Source organism: Callithrix jacchus, chromosome 9 (genome assembly GCF_049354715.1).
Source record: "Callithrix jacchus isolate 240 chromosome 9, calJac240_pri, whole genome shotgun sequence".
Classification (NCBI taxonomy): Eukaryota; Metazoa; Chordata; class Mammalia; order Primates; family Cebidae; genus Callithrix; species Callithrix jacchus.
In genome coordinates this window covers 17,164,535-17,186,715 of record NC_133510.1, presented here as the reverse complement: position 1 = coordinate 17,186,715, position 22,181 = coordinate 17,164,535, and the positions used below count along the sequence as shown (strand labels likewise).

At 41.5% G+C, this 22,181-nt stretch overlaps 2 protein-coding genes across 49 annotated transcripts in view; one reads left to right on the top strand and one right to left on the bottom strand.

Annotated features, from left to right (window-relative positions):
- The window catches only part of LOC144577854 (uncharacterized), a 63,443-nt gene extending 50,822 nt beyond the window's left edge, over positions 1 to 12,621 (bottom strand). For all 5 annotated transcript variants that reach the window (XM_078338474.1, XM_078338473.1, XM_078338472.1 and 2 more), the window contains exon 1: positions 12,355 to 12,621. The gene's annotated coding sequence lies outside the window, so the exon portion shown is untranslated. The remainder of the gene's footprint in view (positions 1 to 12,354) is intronic.
- A 237-nt stretch (positions 12,622 to 12,858) lies between these two features.
- Positions 12,859 to 22,181, top strand: part of LOC103791246 (developmentally-regulated GTP-binding protein 2-like) — a 59,420-nt gene continuing 50,097 nt past the window's right edge. For 27 of the 44 annotated variants that reach the window (XR_013522570.1, XR_013522534.1, XR_013522560.1 and 24 more), the window contains exons 1-7: positions 12,859 to 12,946; positions 16,253 to 16,448; positions 16,739 to 16,827; positions 17,358 to 17,423; positions 18,779 to 18,891; positions 20,100 to 20,193; positions 21,862 to 21,919. The gene's annotated coding sequence lies outside the window, so the exon portion shown is untranslated. Of the gene's footprint in view, positions 15,398 to 16,252; positions 16,461 to 16,738; positions 16,847 to 17,357; positions 17,424 to 18,778; positions 18,892 to 20,099; positions 21,920 to 22,181 lie in introns of all 44 variants that reach the window. The other 17 variants (XR_013522559.1, XR_013522556.1, XR_013522558.1 and 14 more) reach the window with 14 other exon arrangements.

Below are 22,181 nucleotides of genomic sequence, written 5' to 3'. Positions count from 1 at the left end.
AATCACGGTGGCTCACACCTGCAATCCCAGCACTTTGGGAGGCTGAGACAGGCAGATCGCTTGAGCCCAGGAGTTTGAGGCCAGACTAATCTAAGACAAATAGTCAGGTTTTTATCATCATATCATTGAAATTCTCAAACCCAGCCAGTCACGGTGGCTCACACCTGCAATCCCAGCACTTTGGGAGGCTGAGACAGGCAGATCGCTTGAGCCCAGGAGTTTGAGGCCAGACTGGGTAACATAGTGAAATCTTGTCTCTGTTAAAAAAAGCAAGAAAAAGAAAAAACAAATCCTCAAACCAGTGCTAGTTCTGACCAACTTTTGTGTGTCTGTAAAAATGCTGGCTTCATGCTTCATGAATTCTTATTGTTTGTAACTATTACTTTTGTACCCTAACCATCCCCATCTCCCCCAACTACCTTGTAACGATCCTTCCACTCTTTATGTCCATGAGTTCAATTGTTTTGATTTTTAAATTTCAAATATAAGTGAGAAATACAGTGTTTTTCTTTCTGTGCCTGGCTTGTTTCACTTTACATAATGATCTCCAGTTCCAGCCATGTTGTTGCAAATGACAGAACCTCCTTCTTTCTTATTACAGCTGAATAGTACCGTATTGTGTGTATGGACTACATTTTCTTTCTCTGTTCATCTGTTGACGGACACTCAGGTTGCTTCCGTATCTTGGCTGTGTGAATGGTGCTGGAACAAACAAGAGTCAGATATCTCTCTGATACACTGAGTCCCTTTCTTCCGGGTGTACACCCAGCAGTGGGACTGCTGAATCATAAGTAGCTCAATTCTTAGTGTTTTGTTTTGTTGTTCTCCATAGTGGTTGTACTAATCTACATTCCCACCAACAGTGGACGAGGGTTCCCTTTCTCCACATCCTCTCCAGCATTTGTTATTGCCTATCTTTTGGATATAAGCCATTTTAACTGGAGTGAGATGATATCTTACTGTAGTTTTGATTTGCATTTCTCTAATAACCAGTGATGTTGAGCATCTTTTCACATGGCTGTTTGCCATTTGTATGTTTTCTTTTGAGAAATGTCTATTCCAATCTTTTGCCCACTTTTTGGTTGGATTATTTTTACCTATAGAGTTGTTTAAGTTCCTCAGATATTCTGGTTATTAATTCCTAGTCAGATGAGTGGTTTGCAAATATTTTATTCCATTTTGTGGGTTGTCTCTTCACTTTGTTGATTATATCTTTTGCTGTGCAGAAGCTTTTGAACTTGATGTTATTCCATTTGTCAATGTTAGCATTGGATGCCTGTGCTTGTGGGGTATTGCTGAAGAAATCTTTGCCCAGGCCAGTGTCCTAGATATTTCCCCCATTTTTTCTCATAATAGTTTCATAATTTGAGGTCTTAGATTTAAGTCTTTAATCCATTTTCATTTTGTTTTGGCATATGGTGAGAGATATGGACCTACTTTCATTCTTCTGCATATAAATATTCAGTTTTCCCAGCCCCATTTATTGAAGAGACTGTCTTTTCCCCCGTATATGTTCTTGGCACCTTTGTCAAAAATGAGTTCACTGTGGGTGTATGGATTTGTTTCTGGGTTCTCTTTTCTGGTTCATTGGTCTATGTGTCTGTTTTTATGCCAGTATATTGCTTTGGGTAATGTGGACATTTTAATAATATTAATTCTTTCAATCCATGAACATGGAATATCTTGCCATTTCTTGGTGTCCTCGTCAATGTTTTTCATCATTGTTTTATAGTTTTCATTATAGAGATTGTTTTTTCTGCTTTGATTAATTCCTAGGCATTTAATTTTATTTGTGGCTATTGTAAATGGGGTTACTTTAAAAAATTTCTTTTCAGATTGTTCACTATTGGCATACAGAAATGCTACTGATTTTTGTATGTTGATTTTCCATCCTGCAACTTCACTGAATTTATCAGTTCTAATAGTTTTTTTTTGTGTGTGTGGAGTCTTTAGGATTTTCTCAATATAAGATTATGTCATCTGCAAACAAGGATGATTTGAACTTCATCCATTCTAATTTGGAAGCCTTTATTTCTTTTTCTTGTCTGATTGCTCTAGCTAGAACTTTCAGTAGTACATTGAATGACTGTGGTGAAAATGGGCATCTTTGTCATGTTTCAGAGCTTAGAGGAAAGGCTTTCAGTTTTTCCCTATTCAGTGTGATATTAGCTGTGGGTTTGTTGTATATGGCTTTTATTATGTTAAGGTATGTTTTCTTCTATGCCTAGTTTTTTTGAGAGGTTTTAAATTATGAATAGATGTTGAACTCGATTGAATCCTTTTTCAGCATCAATTGAAATGATCACATGGTTTTCGTCCTTTATTCTGTTGATATGATGTTTCACATTGATTGATTTGCATATGTTGAACAATCTTTGCATCCCAAGGATAAATCCCACTTGGTCATGATGAGTGACCTTTCCAATGTATTTTTGAATTCAGTTTGCTAATATTTTGCAAATATTTTGTGCCAATATTCATCAGAGATATTGGCCTATAGTCCTCTTTTCTTTTCATGTGTCTTTGTCTGGTTTTAACAACAGGGTAATACTGGCCTCTAGAATGAGTTTGGAAGTATTCCCTTCTCTATTTTTGGAGAAGTTTAAGTAGGATGGTATTAGTTTTTCTTTATATGTTCAGTAGAAATCAGCAGTGAAACCATTGGGTCCCAGGTTTTCCTTTACTGGAAGACTTTTTATTACAGCTTTGATCTCATTATTTGTTATTGGTCTGTTCAGGTTTGGGATTTTTGTTTTCCTGGTACAATATTGAACCAGGTTCAACGTGTCTAGAATTTGTCCATTTCTTCTAGATTTCCCAATTTATTGGCATATAGTTGCTTACAGTAGCCACTAATGATCCTTTGAATTTCTGCAGCATCACTTGTAATTTTTCATTTCTGATTATGTTTATTTAGATATTCTTTTTTTCTTAGCCTTGATAAAGCTTTGTCAATTTTGTTTAACTTTTCAAAAAACCAAATTTTTGTTTCTTTTTTTTGTATTTTTAAATTACAATGTTATTTATTTCTGCTCTGATTGTATTATTTCTTTTCTATTTTTTAATGTTCATTTTAAGTTTGGGGGCACTAGTGCAGGTTTGTTATATCAGGAAAGTTGTGTCATGGGGGTTTATTTTACAGATTATTTCATTACCTAGGCACTAAGCCTAGTCCCCATTGGTTACTTTTTCCTGATCTTCTCCCTCCTCCCACTCTCCACCCTCCAAAAGGCCTCAGTGTGAGTTGTTCCCTCTTTGTGTCCATGTGTTCTCATCATTTAGTTTCCACTTAAATGTAAGAACATGTGGTATGTGGTTATCTGTTCCTGTGTTATTTTGCTAAGGGTAATGGCCTCCAGCTCCATCCACGTCCTTGCAACGAAAATGATCTCAGTTTTTATGCTGCATAGTATTCTATGATGTATATGCACCACGTTTTCGTCATCCAGTCTATCACTGAGGTGCATTTAGGTTGATTTCATGTCTTTGCAATTGTAAATAGTTCTACAATGAACATACAGGTGCATGTGTCTGTATAATAGAATAATTTGTGTTCCTTTGGTATACACCCAGTAAAGAGATTGCTGGGTTGAATGGTATTTCTGTCTTTGGCTCTTTGAGAATCACCACACTGCCTTCTGCAATGGCTGAGCTAATTTCCACTCCCATCAACAGTGTACAAGCATTCTTTTTTCTTTACAACCTTGCCAGCATGTTTTTTAATTTTTTTTTTTTTTTTTTTTTTGAGATGAGGTCTTGCTCTGTCGCCCAGGCTGGAGTGCAGTGGTGGGATCTTGGCTCACTGTAACCTCTGTTTCCCAGGTTCAAGCAATTCACCTGCCTCAAACTCCTGAGTAGCTGGGATTACAGGCGTGTGCCACCACACCCAGTTAATTTTTGTATTTTTAGTAGAGACAGGGTTTCACCATGTTGGCCAGGCTGGTTTCAAACTCCTGACCTCATAATCTGCCTGCCTCAGTCTTCCAAAGTGCTGGGATTACAGGTATGAGCCACCATGCCCAGCCAATTTTTTGACTTTTTAATAATAGCTACCTCACTTCAAACTATACTACAGAGCTACAATAACCAAAACATCATAGTACTAGTACAAAAACAGACACATAGAATAATGGAACAGAATAGAGAACCCAGAAATCAGACTGCACACCTACAACTATCTGATCTTCAACAGACCTGACAAAAATAAGCAATGGGGAAAGGATTTCCTATTCAATAAATTGTGCTGGCATAACTGGCTAGCCACATGTAGAAGACTGAAATTGGACCCATTCTTTACACCATATACAAAATTAACTCTAGATGGATTAGAAACTTCAATGTAAAACCCAAAACTATAAAAACCCCAGAAGACAACCTAGGCAACAGCATTCAGGACATAGGCATGGGCAAAGAGTTCATGACAAATATGCCAAAAGCAGTAGCAACAAAAGGAAACATTTACAAATGGTTTCTATTAATTATTTTCTATTACAATTTTAGGTTTGGTTTGTTCTTGCTTTTTTAGTTCTCTAAGATGCATCATTAGATTGTTTGAAGTTTTTACTCTTTTTGATGTAGGCACTTACAGCTATAAACAACCCTCTTATACCGTTTTTGCTGTATTCCATAGGTTTTGGTGTGCTGTGTTTCCATTATCATTTGCTTCAAAAACTTTTCCAATTTCCTCCTTAATTTATTCATTGACTCATCAGTCATTCAGGAGCATATTGTTAATTTCCATGTATCTGTATTGTTTTCCAAATTTCTCTTGTTATTGATGTCTGGTTTTATTCCACTGTGGTCAGAGAAGATACTTGCTGTTATTTTTATTTTTGGAATATTTTAAGACCTGTTTTGTGACCTAACATATGATCCATCCCTGAGAATGATCCATGTGCTGAGGAAGATACTGTATATTCTGCAGCAGTTGGATGAATGTCTGTAAATATCTAGTAGATACATTTCATCTATAGTACAGATTAAGTCTGATGGTTCTTTACATATATATATATAAATTTTATTGCACTTTATAAGTCTGATGTTTCTTTGTTGATTTTCAGTCTGGAAGATATGTCCAGTGCTGAAAATAGGATGTTAAAATCTTTAGCTATTATTGTATTGGGGCCTATCTCTCTATATTTAGCTCTAATAATATTTGCTTTATATATCTGGATGCTCCAGTGTTTGGTGCATATATATTTAAAGTTGCCTCTGGCTAAATTGATCCCTTTATTATTATATACTGACTTTCTTTGCCTCGTCTTACAGTTTTTGTCTTGAAACTTATTTCGTCTGATATAAATATAGCTACTCCTGCTCTTTTTTGGTTTCCATTCTTATAGAATACCTTTTTTGGTCCCTTTATTTTCAGCTTATTTGTGTTTTTATAAATGAAGTATGTTTCTTATTGGCAACAGATCAGTGGGTCTTGTTTTTTCATTTGTTCAGGCAGTCTATCTTGATTGGAGAGTTAAGTCCATTACATTCAATGTTGTTATTGATAAGTAAGGACTTATTTCTGCTTTTTAAAAAATCTGTTTTCTGGTTGTTTTGTGGTCTCTTCTTTCCTCTTTTTATCCTGTCTTCCTCTAGTGAAGGTGATTTTCTCTGTTGGTATGATTTAGTTTCTTGCTTTTAGTTTTTTGTGTATCTGTTGCATGTTTTTTGGCTTGAAGGATTCCCATGAGGCTTGCAATACTATCTTGTCACATATTATTTTGAGACGATAACAACTTCACACTATTTGCATAAACAAAAAAGCAAACAAGCAAAGAAAAACTAATGAAAACTCTACATCTTGACATCCGGTTGCTTCTATTAAAAGAGGCAATGGAAAGTAGTGGAAATTACACAGGTATTGGAGACAGACAGCCTTAAGTCAAAATCCTGCTTTGCCACTCAAGAGTTTGTGTGCAACATACAAGCCCTCTAAACCATGCCTGCTGCATCAAGCACCTAGTATGGTGAGTTGCACTCAGTTTACCCTTAATAAATGTTTAATGTTAAAAATGACAAAATAGGAATGTCAGGGTGGCATTGTAACAAACACTGACCCTTAGCGCTAGTGCTGTCTCTGCTAACTCACTGTGCACTAAGCTTCTATAAGATGACTTTTTTTCCCCTCCAAGCCCTGAAATTCTGTGCCTGTGACAAGGTGATCTCTGTTCCACTGTGGTGTCTGGAGGAACGAAGTAATTTCCCATCTAGAGTTTACTTCATTCCACTCTCTTTAATTTCGTTCTAACTGAAACTGATGACCCATAGTCATGTACTGTACCCAATAAGGACCCACTCAGGACTCCACATTTATGTTAACAAATGAACTTTGAGTTTCGTCTGGGTTATATCTTAAGCCATAATCATTCTTTGGCAGAGAAAAATAACTTTTTTTAGATGGTTGTTGATATGGTTAGGCTTTGTGTCCCCACTCAAATCTCATCTTAAATTATAATCCCCGTAATCCTCACATGTCAAAGGAGAGGCCAGGTGAAGATAATTGAATCATGGGCGGGTTTCCCCCATGCTGTTCTCCCAATAGTGAGTTTTCATAAGATCTGATGGTTCTAAGTGTTTGGCAGTTCCTCCTGCACTCATTTTCCTTCTTGCCACCTTGTGAAGAGGGTACCTTGCTTTCCCTTTGCCTTCTGCCATGATTGTAATTTTCCAGAGGCCTCTCCAGCCATGTAAGTCAGTTAAATTTAATTGTAAGTCAATTAAACTTGTTTCCTTTAAAATTACGCAGTCTCAGTTCCTTATAGAAGTGTGAAAACAGACAAATACAGTGGTCTCGATCAGTTTTCCCATTTGTGAAATGAAGAGAAACGTATTGTTTAATGTATTTCATAAGAATGATAGTACAGTCAAAATGTAAAAATGAATTTTATATGACTTTATAATAATATTAATTAGAATGCTCATTCAGCTTCTCTGACAGGCTAAAATAACAGAAACTTCAACATGATAGAAAGTAATTTCTCTTTCCTATAACTTACTGCACACAAGCAGTTCAGGATTGATATGGCAGCTCGAGGGTGAGAGGGACCAAGAGTTTTAGTTTGTGGTCCAGCCACATTCAACACCATATTTATATTCTAGCCAGTAGGAAGAGAAAAGGGGGAAAGAGAAAGCAAGCTCTTTCTTTCTAAGAGCACTATCTGAAAGTTGTGTATATTGTTTCTTTTCACATTCTATTGATCATTACCTGGTCACATGGCCACACCTGTGTGCAAAGGAGTCTGGGAAGTTTAGACTTTAGTTAGTGGGTTATGTGCCCAGATGTCTGTTCTGTAATTGTAGATGTAGAGCAGAATAGACATCAGGAGTGCACGTAGTCTCTAACATACAAAATACAAATGCAAAAAGAATTACTTACATATGATACTTAGCAAAGTCTTGAGGGTGGCCCCAGACTTTGTGGCTGGGTTTTCTTATCTACCAGAGCTTTAGGTGAATTTAGCTGGAACCCCAATTCTTCAACTTAGGACCCAAAGCCGTTATTATTTCTGAGTTTCTTATGCTTTGTTCTCCTCTTCCACATCTAGGCTGAGTCTCTCTGTTTTCATTCTCTCAAATACACATAGAACACTGCCATTTCAGTTTCTACAAGAAATTCTATTTTTTAAATATTTTGTAATCTTAAAAATGGACTTTTATTAAAATATACAGTCACCCTTTTTCCTTGGATCAAGCAGTTCTGCTTATATCCAGCTTCTTGGTTTGTGTGTTACTATTTGTCTTTTAAAATGTCTAAGCACTTACTAAGATCTTTATCCAGTAGTAGATCTTGAACATCAGAGCTCCATGGAGTGCTTTATTCTGACATCTAGTGGCCACGGCAGGGATGGTGCCTATTAATGTGTGTAAATGGAGATGATAGGCAGAAAAAGTTAAGAAACACCAAAAGCATTGGCAACAAAAGCCAAAATAGACAAATGGGACCTAATCAAACTCCACAGCTTCTGCACAGCAAAAGAAACAGTCATTAGAGTGAATCGGCAACCAACAGAATGGGAAAAAATTTTTGCAGTTTACCCATCTGACAAAGGGCTGATATCAAGAATTTACAAAGAACTGAAAGAGATTTACAAGAAAAAACAAACAAGTCCATTCAAAAATGGGCAAAGGATATGAACAGACACTTTACAAAATAAGATGTACCTGAGGCCAAGAAACATATGAAAAAATGCTCATCATCACTGGTCATTAGAGAAATGCAAATCAAAACCACATTGAGATACCATCTCAAGCCAGTTAGAATGGTGATCATTAAAAAGTCTGGAGACAACAGATGCTGGAGAGGATGCGGAGAAATAGGAACACTTTTACACTGCTGGTGGGAGTGTAAATTAGTTCAACCATTGTGGAAGACAGTGTGGCCATTCCTCAAGGACCTAGAAATAGAAATTCCATTTGACCCAGCAATCCCATTACTGGGCTTATACCCAAAGGACTATAAATCGTTCTACTATAAGGACACATGCACACGAATGTTCATTGCAGCACTGTTTACAATAGCAAAGACCTGGAACCAACCCAAATGCCCATCGGTGATAGACTGGACTGGAAAAATGTGGCACATATTCACCATGGAATATTATGCAGCAATCAAAAACGATGAGTTCATGTGCTTCGTAGGGACATGGATGAATCTGGAGAACATCATTCTCAGCAAACTGACACAAGAACAGAAAATGAAATACCGCATATTCTCACTCATAGGCAGGTGATGAACAATGAGAACACGTGGACACAGGGAAGGTAGTACTACACACTGGGGTCTATTGGGGGGAATAGAGGGGGAAGTTGGGGAGGGATAGCATGGGGAGGAATGCCAGATGTGGGTGAAGAGGAGGAAGGCAGCAAATCACACTGCCACATGTGTACCTATGCAACTATCTTGCATGTTCTGCACATGTACCCCAAAACCTAAAATGCAATTAAAAAAAAAAAGAAGGGAGATGGGGCGGGGTGTGGTGGCTCACGCCTGTAGTCTCAGCACTCTGGAGGCTGAGGTGGGCGGATTGCCTGAGATTGAGAGTTCAAGACCAGCCTGACCAACATGGAGAAACCTCATCTCTACTAAAAAAACAAAATTAGCTGGGTGTGGTGGTATATACCTGTAATCCCAGCTACTTGGGAGGCTGAGGCAGGAGAATCGCTTGAACCCAGGAGTTGGAGGTTGCTGTGAGTTGGGCTTGCACCATAGCACTCCAGTCTGGGCAACAAGAATGAACCTCTGTCTCAAAAATAACAAAACAACATTTTTTGAGCACCTCGTGTATTCATGCACTGTGCCAGAACTGAACATGTGACTGCCTGGGTTCACAGTGCAGCTCTGTCATTTACTAGCTGATAAACGTGGACAGGTTACTTAAAGGGGGATACAGGCATGGGGAGGATTAAATTTATGGAAAGTATTAGGAGAGTGTATGGCACAAAGTAATATTATCAGGAGAAGCTTAATGTCTCTATATGTGTGTGTGAGAAAGAGAGAGAAAAAAAGATAAATGATGAAAGGAGTTTAGCAACTGGGACTAAATTGGAAGAGCAGAGTTTGAAAATTTTTTGGGAAAGCTAATTATGAGCATTATTTCATAAACGGCAATCTTTTTTTTTCTTTTGAGACACTCACTCTGTTCCCCAGGCTGGAGTGCAGTGGCATGATCTAGGCTCATTGCAACTTCCGCCTCCCAGGTTCAAGTGATTCTCCTGCCTCAGCCTCCTGAGCATCTGGGATTACAGGTGCACACCCCACACCTGGCTAATTTTTGTATTTTTGGTAGAGACGGGGTTTCACCATGTTGGCCAGGCTGGTCTCAAACTCCTGACCTCAAGTGATCTGCCTGCCTCAGCCTCCTACAGTGCTGGGATTACAGGCATGAGCCACCATGCCCAGCCTAGGCAATCTTGACTTTTAACTTGAATTTAAGATTTTTTTATGCCAACAGTTAATTTTTTGCCCCTAATTTATATGAGTTGAAAACCTTCATCAACTAGGAAAATTGGAGTACGGTTGTATTGGATTTTTGAATGTTTGGCTAGAAAGAATAATACCTGAGTGCAAGCGGAATGTAACCTCCACATGATTCTGGGGACCAATGAGGAGAGCCAGAGAAGGATAATGAAAGAGAAGGTGTACCTCAAGTTATCTCAGAGCCTGCCGTAGCTGATTCCTTGCTATGGCATTTAATCCTGCTGACAGCTCATGCTGACAACTCAAATAGTGGCTGTGCCCTCTTCGCAGATGAATAAATTGGGGCTCAACCTACTCCATCATTGCACAGCTGGCAGCCAGGGGCAAAGCATCACAGGGTCACTTTGGTGTCTGTCTGCCACACTGCCCTATGTCTAGTGTGCAGGCAGAGAAGGGTCATGAGAAACTTAGTGCCGTGAGAGTAGCTCAGGGCATGGCACCTCTCAGGACATGGGCACTTTCCTTGGGGATAAGGGAGCAGAGGCTGCCCCTCCTTTGGTCCATTTAGGAAGACTTCCTGAAGGAAGTATGATTTCAGCAGTTGTTTGGAGGACGGGAGAGAAGCAGTTGGGTAAAATTCCAAGGAATGATGAGTCAGATAAGAAGGATAGGAGGCAAAGCACTCTAGCTGCCAGGTGTGTAATGATGAAACCAGAACTTGAACATAGATCAGTCTGATTTCAAAGCCTTGCTTTTTTTACTCCGTTATTCTGGGAAATAGGGTGCAGATGAGGGCAAATCTAGGGTTTTAAGCAGTGGAAAAAGGATGAAAACAATGTGAAAGTCAGATAATGAGACTGACTACTCAGTTGGACACTGTTTTGATATGTTAACTGAACCAGTGGGAGGTAAGCTACGCACTCTTATCTCAGGGGCTCCCTTCGGCATGACCGTGGTAGGTTGCGGCCACTGCTATGGGCTAATTACCTCTTAGAAACTGCAGCTCGCATAGGCAACCATGAAGAGAAGACACAGGAGACATCACTTCAATCCAATTAGATAGTCCTATTAGCTACTGAGATGAAGATCATGTTTTCTAAGCCCAATATTAGAGTGCGTGTTTTGACAAGTATGTTTTGTACCCATTAGGATGGTAAAAACAAGTGTTTATAATTGGGTCATAAGCCATAGTATCTTTTGGTCAAGTTACGCAAATTAGTTTCCTATTGCTGTATAACAATGTTATCACAAACTTAGTGTTTGAAAGCAAGAAGCATTCATTATCTCACAGTTTCTGCAGGTCAGGGATCCACCCACAGCTTAGCGGGGTCCTCTGTAAGGCTGCTCTCAAGGTATCAGCCAGAGTTGGGTTCTCATCTGGGCTTCGGTGTGGAAAGATCTGCCTTCAAGCTTACACTATTATTGGCAGCATTCAGTTCCCTAAAGTCTTCCAGGCTCAGGAAGCATTCGGTTTTATGCTGGGTATCAGTTGGAAGCCACTCTTAATGTCTTCCCTTTTCATGTGTTAGCTGACAACATGGCAGCTTGCTTCTTCAAAGCTAACAAGAGAGGGCATCTCTTGGCAAAATGGACTCTACATTTTGCAGTGTATTCATGATACGTGTAATCAAGCACATCTTGCCATCTTTGCCATATTCTGTTGGTTATAAGCAGGTACAGGCCCACACTCAAGGGGAGGGGATCAGACAAGGCCGTGGACAACAGGAGGAGAATCATGGGGTCTCTGGCATCTGTCTGCCACACTGCCCTATGTCTAGCATGCAGGAGAGAAGGGGCATGGGAAACTTAGTGCAGTGAGAGTGGCTCAGGGCATGGCACCTCTCAGGACATGGGCACTTTCCTTGGGGATAAGGGAGCAGAGGCTGCCCCTCCTTTGGTCCATTTAGGAAGACTTCCTGAAGGAAGTATGATTTCAGCAGTTGTTTGGATGTCAGGAGAGAAGCAGTTTGGTAAACTTCTAAGGAATGATGAGTCAGATAAGAAGGATAGGAGGCAATATAAAGACAGGAGTGGGAGGACTGAATATACATTCTTTAAAAATGGTTCTAAAATGTAGTCTCCTGTGTCAGTAAGCTATGCAATTCACTGACTGTGAAGCACAGGTGATCTTTTTGGTCTTCTTCTGCAGGTGTGGCAGTGTGGAGGGAAGATCGAGGTTTTGCCCTGCTGCCGGATTGGTCACCTAGAGATAGCACAAGCCCTGTGCCTTGAATCTGACCCCTGCCTTAAAGTGTAGTGCTCTGCGAGTGACTGGCCTTGAATTTCCTTGCCTGGAATTTCCCTGCCCTGCCTTGCCATGCCTCGAATTGCCTTGCCTCGCCCTGCCCTGCCCTGACCTGACCTGCCCTGCCCAGGATGAGCAGCGGTGAAGGATGCTCCTGGGGTCCCTGGCTGGGAAAGGTATTAGGGGTCGCACGTACCTAGGCTGAGGCAAGAATACGTGTCTGGGGTAGCAGTGGCACTGGTAGCCTTTCACTGTCCATTGAGGAGCTTCTTCTGTGCGACCTTGAACTCGTGCCCACCAGGTGCCGGGAGGTTGGTGGGCAGCATCTACTCGCTGAGTCGGGTCCCTGCCGCTCCTGGCCCTGCAGACTGGGAAATCTTAAAACTCCTCTTTGGAGTTTATAGGTGACTGCAGCCAGTCGGGAGCCTGTCTATGCGGATGTACCGGCTCTGCAGCGGCTTCCAACACCAGCCTGCGCATGCGCGCTCCTGGAAGACCCAGGAGCGCCTCTACTTCCGATTGGCTCCGCGTGAGGGGCCGGCCTCTGAAAACGTCACGGCGGCGCGCCTCCAGTGACGTCATGGCGGGCGCCCCCGGTGACGTTACGGCGGGCGCCTCCGGTGACGTCACGGCGCACGGAGACGGGCCACCGGCGACGTCACAGAGGCAAGCCTTACGCGACTTCACGTGAAGGTGTGTTGCCTAGGAGCTGTGTTGTCTTCTCCCCAGAGCAGAGTCCGGTAACCTCCATCTTCCGCTGCGTCCTCTGTGCTGCTGGCTGGAGAAGGGTAGGTAACAAACTCCGACCCAGCACAGTATTTATGTGGGTTAAAAAATAGAAAAAGTGTGTCCGGACACTAGGGAGGTGGGAAGTTTTCTTCAGGTCAGGAGTTCAAGAGCAGCACAGCAAAGTGGTGTGACCCCATTTCTGTAGTCCCACCTCAGCCTCCCAGCTAGTTGAACCCCAAGGTTCAAGGCTGCAATGAGCTACGATTCTACCACCGCACTCCAGCCTGCGAGACTGAGGTAAACCCTGTCTAAAAAAATAAAAAAGAAAACTATCCAAGCGTGCAACATTGGGGGACTGCTTAAAGAAAAATTGAGGCTGCCTGGGCTCTGTAATCCCAGCATTTTGGGAGGCTGAGGCGGGGGGGATGGATTGGAATCAGGAGTGTGAGACCGGCCTGAGCAACATGAGAAAACCCCCTCTCTACAAAAGATACAAAAATTAGCCAGGCACAGTGCATGCCTGACCTAATATTTTGTATTTTTTTGTAGAGATGGGAGGGGGAGATGCTCCCATTTTGCCCAGGCCGGTCTCGAACTCCTGAGTACAAGCCATCTTCTCACCTTGGCCTTCAGAGTTGTTGGGATTAAAGGTGTGAGCCACGGCGCCCCACTTGGTTTAGGCTATTTAATAACAAAGTCCGTGGCTCGGCTTGCTGGCTCACACCTGTAATTTCAGCACTTTGGGAGGCCAAGGCAGGTGGATCACCTGAGGTCAGGAGTCGTGATGAAACCCAGTTTCTACAAAAATTAGCCGCATGTGGTGGCACATGCCTGTAGTCCCAGCTACTCGGGAGGCTGAGACAGGAGAATTGCTTAAACCCAGGAGGCAGGGGTTGCAGTTAGTCAAGATCACATCACTGAACCCTAGCCTGGTTGACAGAGCGAGACTCCAGAGTTTGAGACCAGCCTGGGCAATGTAGTGAAACCCTGACTCTACAAAACAAATAAAAAAGGCAGGTGTAACTGTGTCCACTTGTGTCCCCTGCCACTTAGGACGCTGAGGCAGGAGGATCACCTGAGGCCAGGAGCAGGTCTGCAGTGAATAGGGTCATCCCACAGCTCTCCATCCTGAGCAAAAGAATGAGACCATATCTCTAGATAGCTAGCTAGATACTTGATAAGTAGTTTTCTATCACAATATTTTCCCTACATTTGAGCATATTTTTCTAAAGTAGCATTCAACACAACAGCATTTTACAGTGTTATTAGTTGTTCCTGTGATTATGTTTTTCTGAAATACAGTATCCTTTACAAAAGCAGTTTTTGTCTGTCAAGGCACACAGATAGTCCTCAGGTGAATTTGCCTGATGTTGGTCACCTTGGTACCATTTCCTCCCGTTGATTAAAACAGTCAGTAATTTCAGGTCACCGTTACCCTTGGAGGAAGAGCCCAAAGGCAACAAGTAAGGGCACTGGTGTCCAGTCCCTTCAAGAAGCATTTTCACCTTCCCTTAAGGTTTCCCTTGATGAACATGAAAGTACTGTATGTAGAATTGACTGTTCCAGCATCTTTGTATATTAGACCAAATTTATATGTCTTCCTTTTATGAGAGGCACCCTGGTAGGCTAGGGGAGTTACACATGAAGTCTGATCTCAGCTTCTCTGTCCAGAGATGCAAGATGGTCCAATCAAATAACATTCTCTGAGCCTGTTTCTCTTTTACTTATTTTATTTATTTTTTATTTTTTAGAGACGGGGTCTTGCTCTTTTGCAGTGGTGTCATCTTGGATCACTGCAACCTCCACCTCTCGGGTTCAAGTGATTCTCCTGCCTCAGCCTCCTGAGTAGCTTGGACTACAGGCACGTGCCACCACATCCAGCTAATTTTTGTATTTTTAGTAGCGATGCGGTTTCACCATTTTGGCAGAGATCGTCTTGATCTCTTGACCTCATTATCCACCTGCCTTAGCCTCTCAAAATGCTGTGATTACAGATGTGAGCCACCACACTTGCCCTGAGCTCATTTTTTTAGCTGTAAAATAAGAATAACAATTGTACTAATCTAAAAAGACAGCTTATTGTATTGTCTTTTATTTTCTATGAAACTGTCTTTAACACAGTAATTATTTTCTTTGCCGTGCCACATTCGTTTTTGTTTTGTCTTTGTTTTTCTTTTAGATGGAGTCTGTTCTGTTTTTTTTTTGTTGTTGTTTGTTTTTGTTTTCTTGAGATGGAGTCTCGCTGTTGTAGCCCAGGCTGGAGTGCAGTGGCATGATCTTGGCTCATCCTGTATCATACCCACAGAGACCCTTTTTTTCTCCAGGGCCTGGGAAGCAGCCAGGTTCCATGAGTTAAATGCAGATCTGAACCATACAGTGCTGGGATTAAAGTACACACCCTCTGCTTCTGAAAAGTAGCTAAGGATTCCAACTTGGTGTAGTGGAGAGTGTGGCAGAGCCAGACCAGACAAGGACTGATCACCTGGAAAAGCATGTTGTCAAAGGCCTTGGTGAGTGCTGAGTGCCATAGCTCACACCTGTAATCCCAGCACTTTGGGAAGCTGAGACAGGTGGATCGCTTGAGTCCAGGAGTTTGAGTAGAGCCTGGGCAACATGGCAAAACCTGTCTCTACTAAAAACACAAAAATTAGCCAGGTGTGTTTTGAGATAAAATCTGGCTCTCTCACCCAGGCTGGAGTGCAGTGGCACAATCTTGGCTCACTACAACCTCCGCCTCCCCTTCTTCAGGTTCAAACTGTTCCCATGTCTTAGCCTTCCAAGTAGCTGAGATTACAGGCATGTGCCATGCCACCACACTAGCTAGTTTTTTTGCAGAGACAGGGTTTCACCATGTTGACCAGGCTGGTCTCGAACTTCTGACCTCAAGTGATCTGCCCACTTTGACCTCCCAAAATGCTGGGATTACAGGCATGAACCACTGCACCCAGCCCCTTCAGGTGGGTTTTGAGGCTTCACTACAATACTAGTTTCCTGTTTCTGCTGCAACAAATTACCACACACTTAGGGCTTAAAACAACATAGACGTAGCTGGGCATGGTAGCTCATGCCTGTAATCCACTCTGGGAGGCTGAGGGGGGCGGATCACCTGAGGTTGGGAGTTCGAGACCAGCCTGACCAACATGGAGAAACTCTACCTCTAATAAAAATGTAAAATAGCTGGGTGTGGTAGTGCATGCCTGTAATCCCAGCTACTCAGGAGGCTGAGGCAGGAGAATTGCTTCAACCTGGAAGGCGGAGGTTTCAGTGAGCCGAGATCGTGCCATCACACTCCAGCCTAAGTAAAAAGAGGGGAACTCTCTGAAAAAAAAAAAAGCAACACAGATGTATTCGCTTATGTTCTAAAGGCCAGAATTCTAAAGTCGGTTCCACTGACTCAAGGTGGGAGCAGGGCAGGTACCTTCCCAGGCTCTGAAGGAGAATGAGTTTCTGGCCCTGGAGGCTTCCTGGAATCCTCAGCTTGTGCTGCCCTTCTTGAATGACTGGAGGTACCTGCTTCCATCACTACACTTCCCATCGCTCTCCATCACCTGCTCTGCTCTGGTAAGGATCTGGGTGAGTACATCAACCCCACTGTGATAAGCCAGAATAATCTTCCTGGCCAGAAGTCCTTAACTTCATTATATCTGCAAAGCCCCTTTTACCGTATGAGGTCATGTTCACCGGTTCCTGGGATTAGGTTATGAGCATCTTGGGGGGTCACTATCAGCCTATTACAGGTATGCTGCAAAACTATTACCCCTTCCTGGTGTTTCAGTGATTGGGAGGAAAAGGGTTGGGATTTTTGCTTTGGGGTTTTCTTTTTTGACATGGAGTCTTGCTCTTTTGCACAGGCTGGCTGCAGTCTTCGTTCCCTGCAACATTTGTCTCCTGGGTTCAAGTGATTCTTCTACCTCAACCTCCTGAGTACCTGGGACTACAGGTGCCTGCCACCATGTCTGGTTAAGTTTTGTATTTTTGGATGAGATGGGCACATGGAGGGGGCAGTGGAAGGTGGGGGAGGGGATGGAAATTTCTGCTATGTTGCTCTCAGCTCAGAGCGATCCACTTACCTCTGCTCCCTAAGTGCTAGGATTACAGGCCTACATGGCCTCACTGGCTGCTGTAAAGTCTTATTTCCACACAAGTGAGACATGTTTTAGGAAGTTTGCTAAAAGACCCCTGGAGACATTGTCGTTGTGGCCTCCTTGTTACTTAATTTGATGGATCTTTTCTGCCCTCCTCCTTTTCAGAAATTAAAAGGATAAAAAGAGGTACTAAACTTTAAAACTTTTCTTACAGTCTCCAATTAAACTAATTATAAGAACCACCAAAAAAGGGAAAAATTTTTTCAAAAGCAGTAAAATGATATGGACTGTTGAGATGTAAAATATAGGAAATAAGTCATTATACGTGAATGTTGCTCTGACATAGGGACATATTATTGACAATCAATCTTTGCTCAATTTTCAGAGAAATGCAATGATTGTATCACTGATCTATGTAAACACATTGAACAACTATCTGAAAGAAAATATGGTATGTCTAAACTAGAAAAGTCCTGTAATACTTTGTTCATGAGTGTTTATACAATGGAGTCACTGTTCATCTTGTAGTGTCTGTCTAAATATTAGAAACTTTCTTTCTTTCTAGATTACTGTAAAGCTAAGGAAAAGTTGTATTTCTTAAATTATCAGCATTTCTTTTAAACTTTCAGCATGAATATTGGCAATTTATGTACATATTTATTGCAAAGCCCTGGATCTTAGGGATTTAATTAATTTTTTAAAACTAATGATTTCTCTTTATCTGCTTTGCTAAATTTGGTATTTGGTTGGGCATGGTGGCTCATGCCTGTAATACCAGCACTTTGGGAGGCCAAGGCAGGCAGATCATGAGGTCAGCTTGGCCAAGTCTCTTATTCTGTCTGAGCCTTAGTATGCTCTTTAGTGGTCATGAGAACTGAAGATCTATCTCGAAGATTTGATAGCATGCTACACTGCTTCACATAATACTGGGTATATAAATACATAATAAATGCATCTTGCTTATGTTTTAATTTCCTTATTTATTTATTTTTTGAGGCAGAATCTTGCTCTGTTGCACAGACTGAAGTGCAGTGGCATGAGATCTCGGCTCACTGCAACCTCTGCCTCATGGTTTCAAGCAATTCTTCTGCCTCAGCCTCCCAAGTAGCGGGGATCACAGGCGTGCACCACCATGCTCAGTTAACCTGTGTATTTTTGGTAGAGACAGGGTTTCACCATGTTGGCCAGACTGATCTTGAACTCCTGACCTCAAGTGATCTACCCGGCTTGGCCTCGCAAAGTGCTGGAAATTCAGGTGTGAGCCACTACACCTGGCCTATGATTTTATGATATTGTCAATTTAGTACTATTCTGAGTAAAAATCATTTTCTATTAAAGTTTTATGAATTCACTGTTTTATACATTGACTGATAATTTTTATAAATATCAGTGCTTTTATAAGGTGAAACTGGTTATGTTGTGGGGCTTTTGTTGTGATGGTGGTTTATTATTTTGTTTAAAGACAATGTTCAGCTGTTGTGAAATTATAAAAAGTGAAATTTTAAAAACTATGTTCACATTTTATAATTTTAAAGCATTATTAATGGTAATTGCCTTAGGGAAAGATACTTTTTTTGTAATATGAAAGTATGATATTCAAGGTTAGTATAACAGCAAAGGATATTAAATCTAAGCACTAATGTGCACTTGAAACAGTAGTACAAATATCAGTGTTTAGCAGATAGACCTTAACACATACTGATAGCAAATAAATGGAGTTGTTTTGATGGGAGACTGTTGGTTATGTTTGATTTGAATATTCCCCATGCTCTTGACTTTTCTTTTTTTCTTCTTTCTTTGAAACAGTCTTGCTCTTTCACTCAGGCTGGAGTGCAGTGGTGTGATCTCAGCTGACCAAAACCTCCACTTCTCAGGTTGAATTTATCCTCTTGCCTCAGCCTCCGTAGTTAGGACTACAGGTGAGTGCCACCATGCCCAGCTAATTTTTGTATTTTTGGTAGAGATGGGGTTTCACCATATTGGCCAGGCTAGTCTCAAACTCCTGACCTCAGGTGATCCACCCACTTTGGCCTCCCACAGTGCTGGGGTTACAGGTGCGAGCCACTCCCACCTGGCTAACACTTGACTTTTTTCTTTTTTGAGATGGAGTTTTGCTCTTGTTGCCCAGGCTGTAGGGCAATAGCTCAATCTCGACTCACTGCAACCTCTGCTTCCCAGGTTCAAGCTATTCTTCTGCCTCAGCCTCCAGAGTAGCTGGGATTACAGGCATATGCCACAGTTAATTTTATATTTTATTAGAGATGGGTTTTTTTTCGTGTTGGTCAGGCTAGTCTGGAACGGTCTACCTCAGGTGATTTGCCTGCCTCAGCTTCCCAAAATGTGGGGATTACAGGCATGAGCCACCATGCCCAGCCCAGCTCTTGACTTTTTATAGCTGTTATGTTAGTTGAGTCTTGAGTAAATAAATGCTAGCTTAAAAGTTGCAGTTCAGGGAATCTTCTGTTTCTGTTATTAAAAAAATTATTTTTGTAAGTCCAATAAGGTTACACTAATGTTTATGTTTTGAAAATATTACCTCTTCCATTTAGTACTACATGTATTAAATAATATTAGCTGGTATGTTTTTCTCACTTTATAATGTGGTTCAGATTTCTTTAGACAGTTTGGCTGTATCTACATTGCCTTAAAGTAATCGGATCTACCGATCTTTTTTTTTCTTTTTGAGCTGGAGTTTTGCTCTTGTCACCCATGCTAGAGTGCAATGGTGATCTTAGCTCACTGCAACCTCTGCCTCCTGGGTTTAGGTGATTCTCCTATCTCAGCTTCCCAAGTAGCTAAGATTACAAGCACTCACCACCATAACACCACCAATACATAAAATAGGCTGGGCACAGTGGCTCATGCCTGTAATCCCAGCACTTTGGAAGGCCACGGAAGGTGTATCACAACCTTCAAATGGCCCATATGAAGACTGAGGCAGGAGAACTGCTTGAACCCAGGAGGCAGAGGTTAAAGTGAGCCGAGATCATGCCACTACACTCCAGCCGAGGCGACAAGAGTGAAAACTCTGTCTCACAAAGGAAAAAACATTCCTCTGGGAAGTCCTTCTACATAAAGGTCTTCAACATGAGACTGGAGAAAAGGCTAATTTGTGTATTTTTCATAGAGATTCGGTTTTGCTGTGTTGGCCAGCCTGGTCTCCAATTCCTGACCTCAGGCGATTCACCTGCCTTGGCCTCCCAAGTGCTAGGATTACAGAGGTAAGTCACCCTGCCTGGCTGTAATGGGATATTTCACTGCAAACTTTGATGAACAGAATATTAGCATTTTTGGTGTTATTTTTATTTTTCTCACACTATTTTTCTTTGGACTGAATTACAATAACAGAAGTAAATATCAAATTATAAAAGTTAAAGAGCAATGCCTGGCTCAGTGGCTCATGCCTGTGATCCCAGCACTTTGGGAGGCCAAGGCGGGTGGATCACAAGGTCAGAAGATCGAGACCATCCTGGCCAACATGATGAAATTTTGTCACTACTAAAAGTATAAAAATTAGCTGAGCATGGTGGCGGGCACATGTAGTCCCAGCTACTCAGGAGCCTTAGGCAGGAGAATCACTTGAACCCGGGACATGGAGGTTGCAGAGAGCTGAGATTGCGCCACTTGACTGCAGCCTGGCGACAGAGCGAGACTCCATCTGAAAAATGAAAAGTTAAAGAGCAATACAGGTTGTGTTTAAATGATCTCCCTTTTTCTTTTTGTCCTTACAGCTCAAACAATAAAAGCCACTGGTCTGTTGATGATCCTATACCCTTTTCTCCAGTCTCATGTTGAAGACCTTTATGTAGAAGGACTTCCCAGAGGAATGTTTTTTCCTTTGTGAGACAGAGTTTTCACTCTTGTCGCCTCGGCTGGAGTGTAGTGGCATGATCTCGGCTCACTTTAACCTCTGCCTCCTGGGTTCAAGCAGTTCTCCTGCCTCAGTCTTCATATGGGCCATTTGAAGGTTGTGATACACCTTCCGTGGCCTTCCAAAGTGCTGGGATTACAGGCATGAGCCACTGTGCCCAGCCTATTTTATGTATTTTTTATCTTCCTCTTTTCAATTTATCTGGGTCCAGCTTTAAGTCAGTGATGGCAATGTTAGCTTTTGAAACATGAACACTGCCCACACCTGACTGGCTGCAACTTACATTTTCTTTTACAATGTTGTGTTACTTTTGCTGAAGAAAATGGTATCCATGTCTTGCTTTTAGGCCTGAGATTTTTAAAGCACATGTGGGAATATGTGATTGTTTTTATAGGTATGTAGAGGAAAATAGCCTTGAATGCAATGCAATATTAAAGGATCCCATTTGCGATTTTTGTAGTATGCTTCAAAGAGCTGTGTGTTGCCAAGTTACCACTTTACTTGTGAGGACACATGCTCTGTGAACCAACTTATGAAGCAATTTGCAATGATTTTTTCTTGTTACTCTGTAGAAACCTCAACTGAAGATTTAGTTGTGCTCAAGCATTCAGATTGTCTTAATTTTTTTCTGAGAGGGAGTCTTGCTCTGTCACCCAGGCTGCAGTGCAGTGATGTGATCTCAGCTCACTGCAACCTCCCCTTCTTGGGTGCAAGCAATTCTCCAGCTCAGCCTCCTGAGTAGCTGCGATACCAGGTTCCTGCCAACACGCCCAGCTAAGTTTTGTATTTTTAGTAGAGATAGGGTTTTACCATGTTGGCCTGGTTGGTCTCAAACTTTTGACCTTGTGATCTTTCTGCCTCAGCTTTCCAAAGTGTTGGGATTACAGGCAGGAGTTACTGTGCCCAGCCTGTCTTTTCTTTTCAAAACCACCCTTGGTGATTAAATATTAAATATGTACTAATGGATATTACTTTGCTAAATATTGCCTAGTGAATATTAAATATTCTCACCTTTTAGACATGAGCGATGAATTCAATAACTGAAGATTTACAGCTTGATAAACCAGCTTCAGGAGGTACTTTTTCAGTCTTAAGTCAGATGAGAATATTATGTGCAATAATTATTGAATGATTAACATTGATTTTTTTAATGGTACCTTCCACATGAAATAATGTCTCTAACTATTAATTATTTTCCAGGATAAGAGAATTCATGTTGTCAAATTCTAATACTCTCTAAAACAGTCAACTCATTTTCTTTGTATTTACCCATTATAAATACATGTAGATACTGGATTAATGGGTAGACAGAAGTAAAACAACAATCTTTGTCCTACT